Below are 16,358 nucleotides of genomic sequence, written 5' to 3'. Positions count from 1 at the left end.
CCAGACAGTCCAGCACAAAGTGCCCTGGTACCAAGGACACAAAGTTAAAGCAGACAGCAGAATCTGAGTTCCTGGAATTAATTTTACTAATTGACTTAATTAATTTAAATGGATTAATTTAATTAATTGATTGTTTTAATTAATTTAAATGTCATTAATCACTTTACTTCATTTCTCCAATGACAGAATTGCAGTGAGAGCCAAAAAAGCACAAAGCAAACAAGCAATCTGGAAATTCAAGTCAAATGTAAGGCAGTTAAAGCTAAATTAATGGTGTAAACACAGCACATTAATGTACTGCAAGGTCACGGCTGCTTGGGCAGACGAGTACTGCATCCACCTTAGCTTTTCAAAATTTGATAAGTATGCTGAGGGGATGAGAACCTGTCTCCTTTTGGCTGCTATGAGACACATATTATGACTGAATTTAACCAATTAATTCAGAACAAGAAATGCACATTCCAGCAGTGAGTACAGCTTTGCCCTGGTCTCGTCCCTGTCTGGCCTCACTGGCCCATTCCCACATCCCTGCCATGACTGAGCTGTATCCAAGCCCCTCCTCACTGGGCCTGATCCTGATTTGCTACAACTTGACCTTGTACCTGTCACATAACCATGGACTTCCCTGATTGCTGAGACTCTGAGCTGACTCTGGCTGCATCTCCAGTGAGTCTTCTGCCTGATGCCTTGTGTAGCGCCTAAGCTGAACCAGAACTAAGGAGGTTATTTCAGCTACAGCCTTTTCAGAGGCTGATCAGGAGAGTCTCAGCTTACCCAAGATGGAGCCCCACTATCCAGAAGGAATGGGATGATGGCTTCTCCACAGACTTCAAGAGTCTGCTGTAGGTACAGTCTGTCCTGCCACAGTGACATGCAGAGCAGCGGCCTCAGAAAACTGCCACGATCCAACCACAGCAGTCTTGTTCTGTGTCATTCAGAGATACACAGGTGGTAAAGAGGCAGGGTGACATCCAGGCATAGTCAAATTAGAGAGTATTTGGGATACCCAGAGACTTCATAATCCAATTTTATAAAAATTCAGGTGTTTCTCCTTTCTCCTAGTCTATAGGTTTTCCCATTCCTAGTCTTCCAGTGACTAGGTGACACTTACTCTTTTGCAGACATGGACTTTTGGAATTACAGCAAATCCAAACCAGTAGTGTAGATTAAACTAAACTTTTTTGGAGGTTTATTCATTTGCTTGTTTTCTCTAATGGGATGCCAACCCTGACAATATTCTCTACACTGCTTTCTTCTCACCTGTCACTTGCCATGGTTGTGAACCCATTGTTAGGAGATACTATTGCTCTGCCTTCACCTGAAGGATCACAGGCAATGGAGTGGATATCAGCAGAAAGCTCTATGCTGAACCTGTTAAATGAGTTTCAAAACCAGTTTCCTTCAGATACTTTGGTTCTGTAGGAACTGAACATTTGTATCACCTGTTTCAGCCCACTTCTGTGACCTGATCTGTGCTACTCTCTATGTAGAGCTTACCCTCCTCCGTAATCTCTTCCATGAGCTCTACTTCAGAGACTATTCAAGGAACTAAACTGATGTAGCTGATTTTTAGGATCCCAGTACACCCATTTAAATATTTTTAAAATAAGTATGGACCATATCTTCCAGAGCAACTTAGTAACAGAGCTGATTTAAAGTTCAAATCTAAGCACAGATTTTCTTCTTCTCTCTCCCACAAAATTGTCAAATAAAATACAGAAAAATAAAACTAGATTTTTAAAATTCAAGTCACCACATTCTCCTACTACCCCCCCACCTTTGTCTTTTAATTGTTCTCACTAAATTAATCATGTCATTTTAATGTCTGATGAATACCATCAAAACCCATTAATAAGTCATCTCAGAATTCAGGTAATCTGAATTTGAACACAAAAAAAACAGATCTCTTAGGATGATGCCATCATTCTTCAGCACAGACTCATACTTTAAAGCTTTAGACACAAATATAATGATTTTTTTTTTTTTTCCAAAGCAGACAGACATAAATATGCTAAAAACTTACTATGTTATCTTTGTAATTTTTCATTGCTTTGGATTGAATTCCACTCTTGCCTTGTGGGTCAAAAACAGTCCAGGAGCTATGCTGCTCTGAAAAACAGGATTGTTGGTTCTTGCGTAGCCTGTACCCTACACACTTGTATTAACTTTAATCATTTAAATAATTACATGGCAGTTTTCTGCACTTTGGTGAAGCTTACAAAAGCTTATTTTTTAATTTAATAAAATACTTTCACAAAAAATAATAGCTGAATAATTTTTTCTCTCCTTCTGCTCCCCCTCCCCCTTTTTGGTTAGTAAAACCAGTACTCACTTTAACTTGACATTTGATGGAAGATAGCCAACTGGAAATATCTTTTTGGATTGTCTTTAATTGTAACTAAATTTAGAAACTGCTTTGAGTCCTACTTGTCAGAAGCACGATTGTATCTTAATTACTCCAGAGTTAAAAGAATATTAAAATTTGGATGTGGAAACCAAGAAACATCTTCATCATCTAGGTAAGTACCAGGTTTGGTTAGTCAACACTTTGGTACATAGCACTAGTGACCTTGACAACACTGTCTTCTACTTCTCTGGAAGGACAACGAAATTGCAGCTGACAAAGAACACAGGTAATGGGAGCTTTAGGTCTCACCTGTAACAAAAATGAAAGGACTGAGATATTTAACTTTGACAACATCAGATTCTCTGTTCAGATGTAATTCTGAGCCATGCATGTTGCCAGGGGCTAGAGTGAACTGTGCAAAAGAAGCAAGGAGCAGACCCAAGCTCCATGAGGGCTTAAATCCTCCATAACTGCAGAAAACTGGAAAATATGCAGCTCTGTGTGCTGTACCTGCAAGGAATACATGATAATAAAAAACATTATACATATCATATACTTCATAATGAGTGATCTTTGAATCATTTGATGTGGTTTAGCAGGTTCAATTAACTCAAAGTAGGCTATTTTTGAAATCCTCATACAGAATCATGAATTCCAGGCAAAACAAAACACAAAGGCTACAAAAACAAAAGGAGAATACAGGAGACTGTGTAACTGAGGGGAAGCTAAGGAACAGTTCTTGGTCTCCCTGAGATTAAACACTAAAGAAAGATCATCTCACAGTAGTGATCACCAATATGATCCCAAAGGAGACATACCAGCTGTTGACAATGAATTTATCTAGCACAGGCAGTCACCCAGCCCCATAATAAAGTGGTTTAGGGGACAGTAGCATTCTGGCAATATAGATATGAAAAGAACTGCAAAAAGGGAGACCAATTGAGAACCCAAGGAAGCACAGCACAATGAGCTGCAGAAAAGATTAAGAATTTCTTTTCCATTGTAAAAAAGAATATTTCTGTTAGGAGTGAATGACTGTTGTCCATTTCATTGTACAGTAGAAATCCAAAGCAATTATTAATAGAAAGTCTCACTATGTTTCCATGTATCATAACTAGTCTTATATTGAGTCTTGTAAAAGAATTAGTAATTTTTCACGTTTAAAAATCAAGCTTTTGTTAAAGATCTCCACTGAAATTCTGTAAGACTTCAAAGGAATGATATCTGGAAGGCAAGTACAGGTGCATAAGAAAAGAAAAATCTCTTGATTATTATATCTCTCTTGAAACACTACATTCAATCCATCATAATGAGTAAAATAACCTACAATCTAACAGCATACCAACAGCATTTTTAAGGAACCAGGTGGAGAATATACAAGCACAGCTGAAAAGTTGTGTGGCATGTTTCATCAGGATTGCTCATGAATATTCATATCACATATTTAGACTAATGTAAAAGGCCACTGTCAAGCAGAAAGCATGAGTCAGATCCCAGGAGCCTATTCAAAGTTCCAGGCTTCTTTTTCATTTTTGATATTGTTTACTTTGCACCTTTCAGTCATCTCAATATACAACCCTAGGCTCATCTTGTTCTGCCCACAGTACAGATGGCCAGAATCAGCACCTAAAATTCAAATTACATTTGGTAGACATAGGATGGATTAGAGGTAATTAGGGCCTCGTTTTGTTGCAGTAATTATAATTCTGACATGCTAGAAAATTCTATCGCTTTTTAAGTCATTTTTATTCCTAAGGGGAAATAATCCCCACACAATGATATACTGTTGTCTCAAACAATTCCAGCTCGACTCACACATTTTTACAGAATTCACCAAAAAATAAAAAGATCTGCGTATTCAGTATGGTGTTTATCTTGAGTACTACAGAACTATGAACTATGGAACTTGAATTATGGAAGATGTTAGAAAAAAGAGCTCAGACTTGTGCCATTGCCCCATAGATAGCTGGCAGGAAGGACACTTGTGCAGTGATGCAGAGCCGTATGTATAGGGAAAGGAGCAGGTAGACTGCAAGTCTGCAGATGACTCCACTGACATCATTAGACAAACAAACCCCCTCTGCCACCTGAGAAACTTCTGGAGCAGAGATTAAAAATTTGGAGACAGATCAACAGGACAAACCTCATTCTTTCTACTTTAGAGGGAACAGCTTAAACACACTACTATATGGCTATAGGGAATCACTGGCAGAACTTCCAACCCCTTCTTATGACAAAAGATCACAAGCCAGTCCACTTTATCTGAAGAATAATGCAGTGGAAAGCAGCAGGCATATCCAATCAGATGATTATATTGAAACTATTTTGATCACAAGCACCCACCACCCAGTCTCCATGGAGTCACTCCCTAACATTGTTTCTTGAGTTGATAGGTGCTGGCTGCCTTTCCATCCTCTGATTTACTTTAGGATTATACAATTGTAGAATTGTTTAGGTTGGAAAAGGCTATCTAGGTCACCAAGTCCAATGACTTACCTAAGACTGCCAAGTCCACCATTAAACCATCTCCCTGAGCAGCACAGCTACACATTTTTAAGTACCTCGAAGAATGGTGACTCAGCCACTTCCCTGGGCAGCCCATTCCAATGTTTGAAAACACTTCCAGTGAAGAAATTTTTCCAAATGTCCCATCTAAATTTTCCCTGGTGTAACTCGAAGCCATTTCCTTTTGTCCTACTAATTATCACTGGGGAGAAGGGACTGACCCCATCTCACTGCAACCTCCATTCACAAAGTAGTAGAGAGTGTTAAGGTCTTCCCTGAGCTTCCTTTTCTCCAGGATCAGCACTCAGCTGCTCCTCATAAGTTTTGTGCTACAAACCCTTCACCACCTTCATTGCCCTTCTCTGGACACACTCTGGCACCTCAAGTCTGTCTTGTAGTGAGGGGCCCAAAACTGAACATGGGATTCAAGGTGCAGCCTTACCAGAGCCAAGTCCAGGGGATAAAATCCCTTCCCCTCTCCTGCTGGTCACACTATTTCTAACGGAGGCCAGGATGCCATTGCCTTCTTGGCTACCTGGGCACACACACACACACGTTCAGATGGCTGTTGATCAGCACCCCAGGTCCTTTTTCACAGGACAGGTTTGCAACCATTCTTCCCCAGCCTGGAGCAGTGTATGGGGTTGTTGTGACCCAAGTGCAGGACCCGGCACTTTGCTTTGTTGAGCCTCATACAATTTGCCTTGGCCCACTGATACAGCCTGTCCACATCCCTCTGCAGAACCTTCCTACCCTCCAGCAGATCAACATTCCCATCCAACTTGGTGCTACCTGTTACTGACTGAGGGTGCACTTGATCCCCACATCCAGATCAGTGATAAAGATATTGAACAGGACTGGCCCTAATACTGAGTCTTGAAGAAAACCACTGATCACCAAGCCCCAGCTGGATATAACTCCATTCACCACCATTCTTTGGACCTATCCATCCAGACAGTTTTTAATCCAATTATGAATGCACCCATCTAAGCCATGGACAGCCTTTTATTATTATGTTTAAGAAAAGAAAGTTAGCTCCTCTCTTCCGCACTCTTTTTTGTTACAATGCTGGAGATTAAGTACTGATAAGACAGAAAAATTTAAACAGATCTGTAATGCATTTGATATTCTGATGTGTCATGGTGTAGCCCTTCTTTGCAGTAAGCTGACACTCTACCACAGTATTTCCCATTCTTCACTGTAGACAGCTTGCACCTAACACAGTGATTTTCATTACACATTCCTCTGAATACAGCAAAGAATGTATATTAAACTAGAAACAATGGCAGACTGCTTGGCCCTAGAGTAAACTACTGCTTGCTTAATTCAGCACCATGACAGCTGCATGGCAATAACAGTCACTAGTGTTAACAAAAAATAAGAAGGAATCAAGGCTAAATCAAATCAACATAACTGCCGTGTCTCCCAGCACCTTCTAGACAACGTACCATTGAGCAACCTCTCTTCAAAACACTGCACAGGTTTTACTTGTCCCTGACAAAGCACACTTCTGTGCTGTTCACTTTCCACACAGGATCAGCTAGCAAACCAGTTCCAAAGAAACCTAAATCTGCTCCCGTTACTCCATGCAATTTGGGAAACCATGGAGTAATCTTCAGGTGGAGATCAAAACTTATGAGGCAAAGGAACTGCTCCACCACAATCTAAGCCTTCTGCTACAGAGGACAGAATTCTAGCTGTGCATTCAGAAAATTAATAATAGTGAATAAGAAGGTAGTACTGAAGGAGCTAGGAACATCTGCTTAGACACTGCAACCAGTCTAAGCATTTCCCATAGGTGTTGTTATGGGCTGTTCATACTGTATTTTATTTCCCTGAAAAAGCATAAAGAGATGCATAAAGGATAGTATTTAGCATAGTAGTTGTTCTAATATGAGAGACCATGCCAAATACAGTGTTCCAATCAATTAGAATCTCATGGCTCTTCATAATCACAGTGAAAATATCTGTACTGTCACTTCTATCTTCCAAGAATGATTGCTCATTTGCTTTTCCTGAAAAACTCTAATATACATCATGGTAGCTGAGCCCAAGTAGAATCAGGGAAGAACTTCAAGGGAAGACATGCAGTTAACATGCCTAGGATTCAGTCTTGCCACAAATATTCCCACCTTACATTGCTCTTCTAAGAAAAGTTAAAAAATGCAAAATCCAAAATTTGAGTGCTGAAATTCATCTTCATTTCTCACTTTTCTTTTTCCCCTAATAATGATATTGAAGGAAAGCAGCACCCTATTGAATCTGCTGCAGCAACAAAAAAATAAGGAACAACTGTTGGCATCTCCACATTCCATTGATGTAAATTATGTGAAATGAAATGACAAATGTTTTCATGCAAAGCTTCACTAGGGAGAGATTGAATGCACACAGATCCAACCCATCTTCTGAGTTACTGAACAGCCTCATTGGTTTAGGGACCAGACTTATGTTCTGATTTTGATTCGCAAAGAGAAATGAAAAGAGATTGGGTTTGGTTTGTTGTTAAGTGATTTTAGTTTTTTTTCATTACTATAGATGAACTAGATGAAATTTCTTTGCCAAAATCCAGTGATGAAGAAAAGAAGCTGCTGAACAAACAGCATAGAATGACTAGAATTTACAGAGAAGTACAAATCTCAGCCAGGCTTTTTATCTAAATTATTTTGCACAGTTCTGTAACAATACACTGGACAACAGTCAGTTCTATTCTCTAGGCCACTATAAAGATGATGCCTAAAATACCTCTTTAAATCTTTTTATCTGTGAATGACTTAGTTCCATGGATTAATAATCCTAGAAAGCAACAGGTTCTGTGTGCTGTAGAACAAGCAGCACCAGCCAAACACAACGTAAGGAAATCCCTTTCCTGGCCTGTGAATATGCACAGATTTCTACTTGGAGATACCAATACATGCCAATAAACAAAATAATCTCTTGGTGTTAATCTTAATATTCAAATGGAAATGATCCATTTGATTCCTTGCAGCACTTACATTGATCTAAACAGATAATGCAAAGTGGAAAGGTTGCATAAATCTCCAACACTGTCTATTTTTCAGTCAGAAGCATTTTGACACGCTACTGTGGACTGTATTTCATAATGAAACATGCTGTGCTTTTGGCAGATGATGGCTTGTACCCATCTGGCAAAACATGAATCACAGTCAGAAACATAACCTAACTGTTGTTATGAATTTAGGACAAGTTGATGAAGCTTTCAGATTTCCCCTGGATGATCTGGTCTCCTAAGCTTCAGTGTACAAGTTCAAGCCCATGTTTATTAGAGGCTGACTTAAACAGTACTAGTAAACATTGTGGCACTCTTGAGTTTTTTGCAGTCAGTAGGGATAAGTGACTACAGGAAGCAGAACGGAAAAATAATTGCCTTTGGGTCTATTCAGTGAGAAGTAGAAACCCCCATTCGTTTCTTCAAAGCTGAAACTGGACACAGAATTATAGAATAATATTTCCATATTATCTATGGGCTTTATGGCTTGCAATTAGATACAGAGGTGAAAATCAATCAGTTTAAATGGAGAGAAACAGTGCAGGTGCCCACTGGCTTCTGAATAAGAATTTTACCAGAACTGGCTGCCATAACCCACATCTGAGAGAAGTAACAGCTGACCAGTATCTTTTTCAGCCATTTCAAGCATGTAAAGGGCTTGCAATACATTTTTAAAGACTTTATATCACATAAAAAGAGATCTTTTTTCCCCCTCTATACTATCTCCATGGTTATTTCCATCAATGATGATATAGCAAAATCTGCTTTTATTTGCTACAGGACATAGCAGACTCATTTATCCCGGAAAAAGTTGTTGCTTTCTCCAGTAAATTTATCCCCTGTGTAACATCACAGATTTCATAACATTATATTAAGAAAAAAACCTGGCCTATCTTCATACTGTATAATTTGTTTGGTGTCTTGAGTATAAATTTATTTTCAGACTAGTTGGAAAATTGGGATAGTCACACAAAGGTTAACTGACAATTATTAGCCTTTCACTTTGGCACATATTATTAACTTTTTTAAATTATTCTTCATTCAAGAAGCACGAAGAAATAAAAATGTTATAAATACTTTTTGAGTTATACATATTAACACCACACAGCAATGGCATATAGCTAAACAGTATTTCTTGCACAATAATTACAAATCCATATATTTTTTCAGAGTATTTTGTAAAGGATATCTTGCTTCTAGTTAGAGCACATGCTAATACTTTGAACAACAGCAAAGAATGCAATAAAAACATGGGAATTGGAGTGTGTTAGTCAAGTTCTAAACTTACTGGACTGGAATAGTCATACTGAAAGTATATCCTATCCTTACCTGCAGAGAAATGGACCCACAATTGAATACGGTTTGACAGACAGAAATCTTTTAAAGAAAGAAAACTGAAGCCTAAAATGAACAAAACACAGAGGCAATTTACCTTTGCGTATTTAATAGGATGTTTCCTCCAGCTTAAAGACCATTCTGACAACAGTATTAAGCCAATTTAAAAAGGATCAGGACTAAGCCTTCCAAGTCTAAAATCAATAATTTGGAAGCCCAAAAGTATTCTGTGCATGACAACAGGAAGAGGAAATTTGGGGCAGCCAGGATTCAGACTTGGGTGATATTCAGAAACTACCAGTGAAAAATAAACATGGACCATTACTTATATAGCTTGAACTAAACTCCAAAAGCTAAAATTCAGCAGAAAAACATTAATAGTGGTGAACAGTAAAAAGATTTGACTTCACAAGACTTTACCACTGGGACTTTTACATCCAGATGATGATTTTACACCTAGAGATGCAATCTCTAGGTCCAGAGAAGTTAAACTTATTCTTTAGTGTCTCAGCTGGGTATTTGAGGTAGAAAGAGTTGAATGACAATGCTCCTACTTTCTCACATGCACTTTTTCCCACAACAGGACTAAGCTTGTAGCTTAATCATGCTGTCCATGCACAAGTCTATAAAGAGGTGAAGTTATATGTGGATCTTCAATAATTAATGTTTTAATTTTGCCTCTTTTTTTTCCAATGAAATGGCTATTTTTTTTCATTTGACTATATTATTGTCATTGTTCTTACCCATGTGTTATTTGCACTGTGACTCAGGTTTAATTCTAAATTCATTTATCTCCTAGGATTTTCTAAGCATCTCATTCCCCATGCTCAGGGGCTGTATTTCTGAGAGTTTTCATATAATTGGTTACTTGTAGTATTAGAATGTGCCTGTAGGTATAATCTAGTACAAGTTCCAAACTCCTAGAAATCATACAAATTAAATAATGTACATACTGCTAAAATCCTCTGAGCCATTCTAGGTGTTATAAAACAAAGCTTTACAACATCATTTTGGTATATGCAACAACAAGCTGAATTCTCTTCATATTTTGCCTTGAGATTTAAAAAATAATTATAGAAAAGGCAGCAATTTTGCTTTATTTGGTACCTTTTCCACCTGTAGGTAAGGGGCAGCAAAGCTACTGAGGAGAGAAAGGAGGAGCTCATTGAAAAGTCATAGCAAAACAACATCCTTTTAAAGGATTTTGCTTCAGCAGAAGCCTAGAAGACAGATAGGACCGAATAAAGCTGTTTCAAAATAAAGAGCACCATTAAATGCTTGAATGGCCCTTCCTAATGAATAAAGCTCCCTGGGATGAAGTAGTAAGTCAGTAAAGCAGGTGCTATGCTGAGGGGCAGACACTGGAATGCAATTGCCAGTTAGGTTGTCTTTTTCTGCCCATTCAAGATAATCACTTCAGCGCCTATAATGCATCTTTGTGGAAGCTATTGCCACAAATCAAGAGTTTTAAACCCTTTAGCAACAGCTGAAATTGTTCAGTTTGGAGACAGAAAACACTGAGGAAATACAAATAGCAGAACAGAGGCAATTCAGTTCTGTTACAGTTTTTCTGAGAAACAAATGGGCTAACCAGGATTACCAAAGCTAATATTACACAGTGTTTTGTCCTTCTCCAGTAGTTTTCATCTGAACTTCAGCATTTCCTGGAGCAAGGAAAGCATTTATTTTCCTTTCGTGTTTGGACAGCTAAAGAACAAGAAATGAAGGTGATTTGTTCAAAGCTGCACAAGTTTCAAAATTAGCTGAATTCATAACCCTCAAATCCAAATTCCCTTTCTCTAAGTTCACCAGCAGCTCCAGAACCATAGCACTAGTATTCTTTTCATATCATATACACTGCTCAATTAAAAATACAAAAATTGGTTGATTGTTTTATGAAAAAAAAAAATTAAATCACAAAATTTGTGAGAAGGGAAGTGTCAAGAATTTGTCAATGCCCAACAAAACTAAATTAAACCTTTAATTTCATATTGACATTTATATGTGTAGGAGAGATTTATTTGGAAAGTTCTGTTGATTTTTTAAGGGCTTTTTTAAGTGTTTAAACTTAAGAAACGAAAGCTGATTTTTCCACTCAAACAAAATGACAAATACTTTTTAATAAAAAACATACCTGATCCATTGAAGTTGCCACTTTCATATTTCCTACATAAAAAACCCACAACACTCATTAGTTCTCAGAAATTGTTTGGTTTGTATTAAAAACTTGGTTCAACTGCAACTATTTTTTTCAACAGGAAAACTGGCATCATGAAAGAGCCCAATTCCTTGTGCCATTTGCTCTTTTGTTTGGATCCACGCTCCATAAGTAGCTCAGTAACTCACTAAAGCACTGTGATAATGCAGTTCAGCAGTCTTGTCCTAGCATTGAATATGAAGGAGCTATGGAGCAAGACTGATACTGGGAGTCTTTGCCATAAGCCTAATAATTTTCAGAATCCATTCACCTTCAAAAAACTCTCAAAAATAAGGCTCCCACTGAAACAAAGTATGCCTCATTCTACCATGACAGCAATCCTGTTCACAAAGGCAGAGAAGGCTGGTGAACTCAAAGCCACTGGATGCTTCTCACCTTCATATACACAAACCATGGCCCAAATATTTTTGAAATCAGCCTAAAGTTAGCTGCTTGTAATTTCATATTTCTTAGTCTAAATTAATTTGAATTTGTGCTAAAATGTAAAATAAATAGAAGTATAGAAGTCTCTGATAACTCCGGATAACAACGTCAAGCAGGATTTAAATTCTGACAGCACATTAATTCTTTGAGAATCAATTCATACTTTCTTTTTTTTTTCATTTTGTTTATATTTAGAATAGTTCAATTGCTGTTTCTTGGGGAAAAGTCATAATTCCACTCCTCTTATACGTATTAGGAGACATGTTGAATAAGAACTTAAATTCTACCTCAGAACTTTTCTTGCAATCTGGTATTTATAATTTTACATTGTATTTCCATTTCTTTGTCTCCAAAATGAAAATAACTGTGACTATGTACCTTGCATGGATTTATCAGCATATAGGATGCTTTGGGAAAGCCTACTGAAGAATCTATTTTAAAAATACACTTAACTCTACTTAAATCTTTTGAGCATTTATTTGATTGCAGCAGAAGAGCTTGAATGTATTGGTATAAATTCTCTGGAACATTCACATCCCTACTGCACTTGATCAGAGCACTATACCTTTGTGCTTTGGTGATACCTGTCATTGTATCAACAATTCAGTTAATCTGGCTATTTTCTTAAACCATTTTTCTCATCAGCTGCTACTCCACTCTTATTGGGCACCCTGCAGTGTGTATAAATTCTAATTACTGCTCTCTCTTGTCACCTCAGTACTTTTCAGACATGATGGAACTTCAGCTGTCCCACATTTCCTTTCAAAGCATAAGGCGGTTATCTCATCACAGATGAAATCTTTGAACGCTTTTAAAAGTAAATAATATCCTTCAAGCTCGGAAATGGAGTAAGTACGGCAGTGATCAGTGATTCACCGTGTGGGATTTTTTAAACACTTCATTTTCATCTGACTTGAAGTATTTTATGTCTTTGAAATAAAGACGCTAATATGAGATGAATTACCTTTTTGCCTAAGAGCAGTGTGTCTTGCATTAATGACCAATTACACCTACATCCAAGAACAGACTTGAGCTAAGAAAAGTAATAGGATTTAAACTTGAAATTACACTGAACACAATTGTAGAACTTTTGCACCTCTTTTCACTTATATGAGATCTTACAATTGGTATGATAATTCTATACTTAGCACAAGGCAGCATTTTCTAAGTTTACAGCTGTATTCAATGATCCTAAGGGTTTTTTCAACACTAAATTAGTCTATGATTTTTCCAAGAAAAATTATCAAGTAGTGTGTTTTAAACCCATGACCACTTAATTCTTTCTGGGCATCAACCAAGGAACCCAAGAAATTGAGCTTTTGGACTTGTGGGTTCTGTTTTTCCTTAGACCCATATTAATTCCCTAATGTCACTCAGTGTGTTTCTTTCCTCCTCTGCAGAAGGAGGAAACTACTTTATCTTTGTCAACAAAGTGCTACAAGTCCTACCTGATAGTATTGGTAAATCACTCTCAGTATCTTCAAGTGCAAGGCACTCAAAATACTTTGGCCTCCAGTTTGCTGTTACACAGAAGGAATGTACACTTCAGTTCCCTTTATGATGCAGACTTCAGTGATTTTTCTCCCCCACTGAATACAGACTTAAACATTCTTTGAAATATTGTCTCTTTCTTTCTCTATACAGGCAGAATCTTTATTTCCTTTTTAATGCAAAAATAATTTTCCCCTCTTTGACAATAATTTGGAAAAAAATATATCTTTTCCTGAGAAAGTAAGGACAGAGAAGTACTATAAAAGAGCATTTAACCAGGGGGAAAGGGTGGTTTTGTGCAATTTTAAATTGAAACTGAACATACTGACAATGTTATCATTACAATAATGAGTAATTGGATTGTTTCACACAGATTCCTGTAGGAAGATAGTACTTTTTACCATAGGATTCTTTCAGTCATACTCAGGAAGACAAAATAAGAAGTAGCAGATTGCCAATTTTTACATGAACATTTTTTTGAGTTAATGAACTTCAGTCTAGCATGAGGTGCTGAATTCAATACCAAAAAACCCATGAGTGCCTAACCAGCCCATGATATACACAGGGCTAGACAGAATGATCCTTCCTGGCTAAACAAAACTATGAATACATCTTATCTCCAGCATCTTTCATAAAAACTCATCTGAAAAGACATGGCTCCTTCATCTTTTAATGAAATTTTTAACTCAAAAGATATTTAGCACAGATTTTCACAATGACAGGTCACTTAAATGACTGGATTGTGATTCTGCAAATTCTAGAACATCTGTTGATAAAGGCCACCTCCTATTCCCATGCTGTCAACTTAATAATGCAATCCTTATTCAGACAAAACTCCAGCTGTTCTCATGGAATAAGGCCTGAGTGGGGAAAATTATTCACAGCCCTTCTGTGAACAAATGGATACCTACATTTCTTTTCTGAAACTGCTGCTCTGTATAAACCACATCCATTATCAGCCAAGTTGAGAGTTTTGCCTGTCATTATAATGAAAAGTGTCTGGCAGCCTTAGAGGTTACATTGACATGCCACTTACATGGCCTGAAACAAAGTCTGAATGCCAGGTATCTGGCAGGCTGACCACCACTCGTGCTGTGTAACAAATGAAAAGTTAACCAAAGCCTGTTTCTGAGAATATATCCAAAGGAAAATATTTAGTTGTATTAAGCTATAACATGGCTGTATCGTGGTAATGTACTGCCTTCCTGCTTCGAATGGGGCATTGAAGTTTGGAAGGGAAACTGAGAAATTTCACTTGCAATCAGAGAGCTGGTCTTCATGGACCTTACAGAAACTTGTCATTTAGTAAATAAGTCTTGGAAAAACAGAAGCTCTCATCCTCAGCACGAACATAGTATAGCGGCTTAAAATTTCCAAAGGCCCAGGTTTTCTAAAGAAAATTTTCCATCATCTTGGAGAGCCTTCTGCTGAGTCTCTGCCCTGTTCATACACCCCATGCTTGTGGGCTGTCAAGCAGGAGAGTTCAGACTACACCTGCACCTGAGTATACCTGATGAGGGCATTTCCATGTGTTGGTTCACCACAACCTTTGTAATCTTTCATTGATGTGCTTGGAGAGATTTATGTTCTGCTACTTTTCCCTCTAGTCAAACAAATTAATAAGATGATATTAAGTTCCCAATACATCCATGGCTCTTGAAAGATAAAAAAATCTTTATTTAGAAAATTGTTAGCAAATCAAACATCCTAAAATATTGCTCCTCCCACAGTTAGTCACCACTGGAATAAGAAAGGATGACAGTAGTTTAGGGACACTTGAGGAACCAATGAAGATTTGAAAAAAAATATATGTCAACATTTTATTTTCTTACAAAAATGAGCCATTTACAGCAGTTACAGGTGACTCCTAATATTTTGTCTGAGAATATTTTCTCTCTTATCAACTTTTCTTCACCCTTCTCTACATCCAGGGTATGTCTTTAAATGGTCAAAGTTGAATAGCTTGGGTTCTGAAATCAGATTCTGTCTGAGTTTCAGCAGTGGAAATGAAATTATTTTAGCACTCATAAAACTATTTCATTGCACTCAGAGCAGTCTCACAGATTCACCACAGACATATTCCAGATTTATGGTGCAAAGAGGCAAAATAAATATATATCTTAATCCTGAGATAGAGATGCAGTAAAATCAGTTCCTTGGGTCATTATTATAGTGGCCAGTCAAAGGAATGGAAGATTCATTGCAGTGCAACTCATTGACATTGCATATTTGGGGACAGAATATTTAAGTTTCAAACCCAATTCCTGAATCACACTTAGATTTTAAACAGACACCTTAAATATACAGGCATGTACAGATGTAGATTTTATTTTTGTGATCACCCCTCTTTTCCACAGAAGGTGAACTCTGCGGTACTTGTGAAGGCAGCACTTCTGCTACATTCTCAGTAGGACATTCACCCAGCAGGAGTGAATTCCATGCTTTCCATGCATTCCTACCACTTACATGTCTTTCACTGAGATCAGTGACCCTACCTTCATTCACACTGGTACCACAGAGATTCAAGTCCAAAAAGAACACACTCAGAATTCAGACTTTCGTGGCACCAGAGGGCAGGCTGAAACACTCCAGACAAATGAGTTGGAGGGTGAATAGCAAGGAGACTTGAAAATGATCTGAGCAGTACAGTGCTGAGCAGTCCCTGAGTCCACCATTAACTCATGCCCCTAAGCAGTACAGGTTTAGTGCTGGACTTCACAGTGCTGGGTTAGCAGATGGATTCAATGATCTAAAAGGTCTATGATTTGAGGTTTTCTTTCCCACTATAATGTTTGGACAATTGAACTTAACACCTAAAGGACACCATATTCATATGTTTTCTATGTTTCCAAAGGGTAAACACATAATTCATAACTAGATTTATTGATCCCTGCTTGTGGCCTAACCATGCTTTCCTAACTTACTTTAGTAGAATTTTCAAAGATAAATTCAGCTGCAACATAAACAGTACCTATTGAGCTCTGCCTGGCCATTACATTTTATCCACATAATTATGGTTTTGTGGAGATCTG

The sequence above is a fragment of the Cyanistes caeruleus genome, chromosome 6 (genome assembly GCF_971803275.1).
Source record: "Cyanistes caeruleus chromosome 6, bCyaCae1.hap1.1, whole genome shotgun sequence".
NCBI lineage: Eukaryota > Metazoa > Chordata > Aves > Passeriformes > Paridae > Cyanistes > Cyanistes caeruleus.
The sequence above is the reverse complement of the archived record's forward strand: the minus strand, read 5'-3'. Positions refer to the sequence as shown.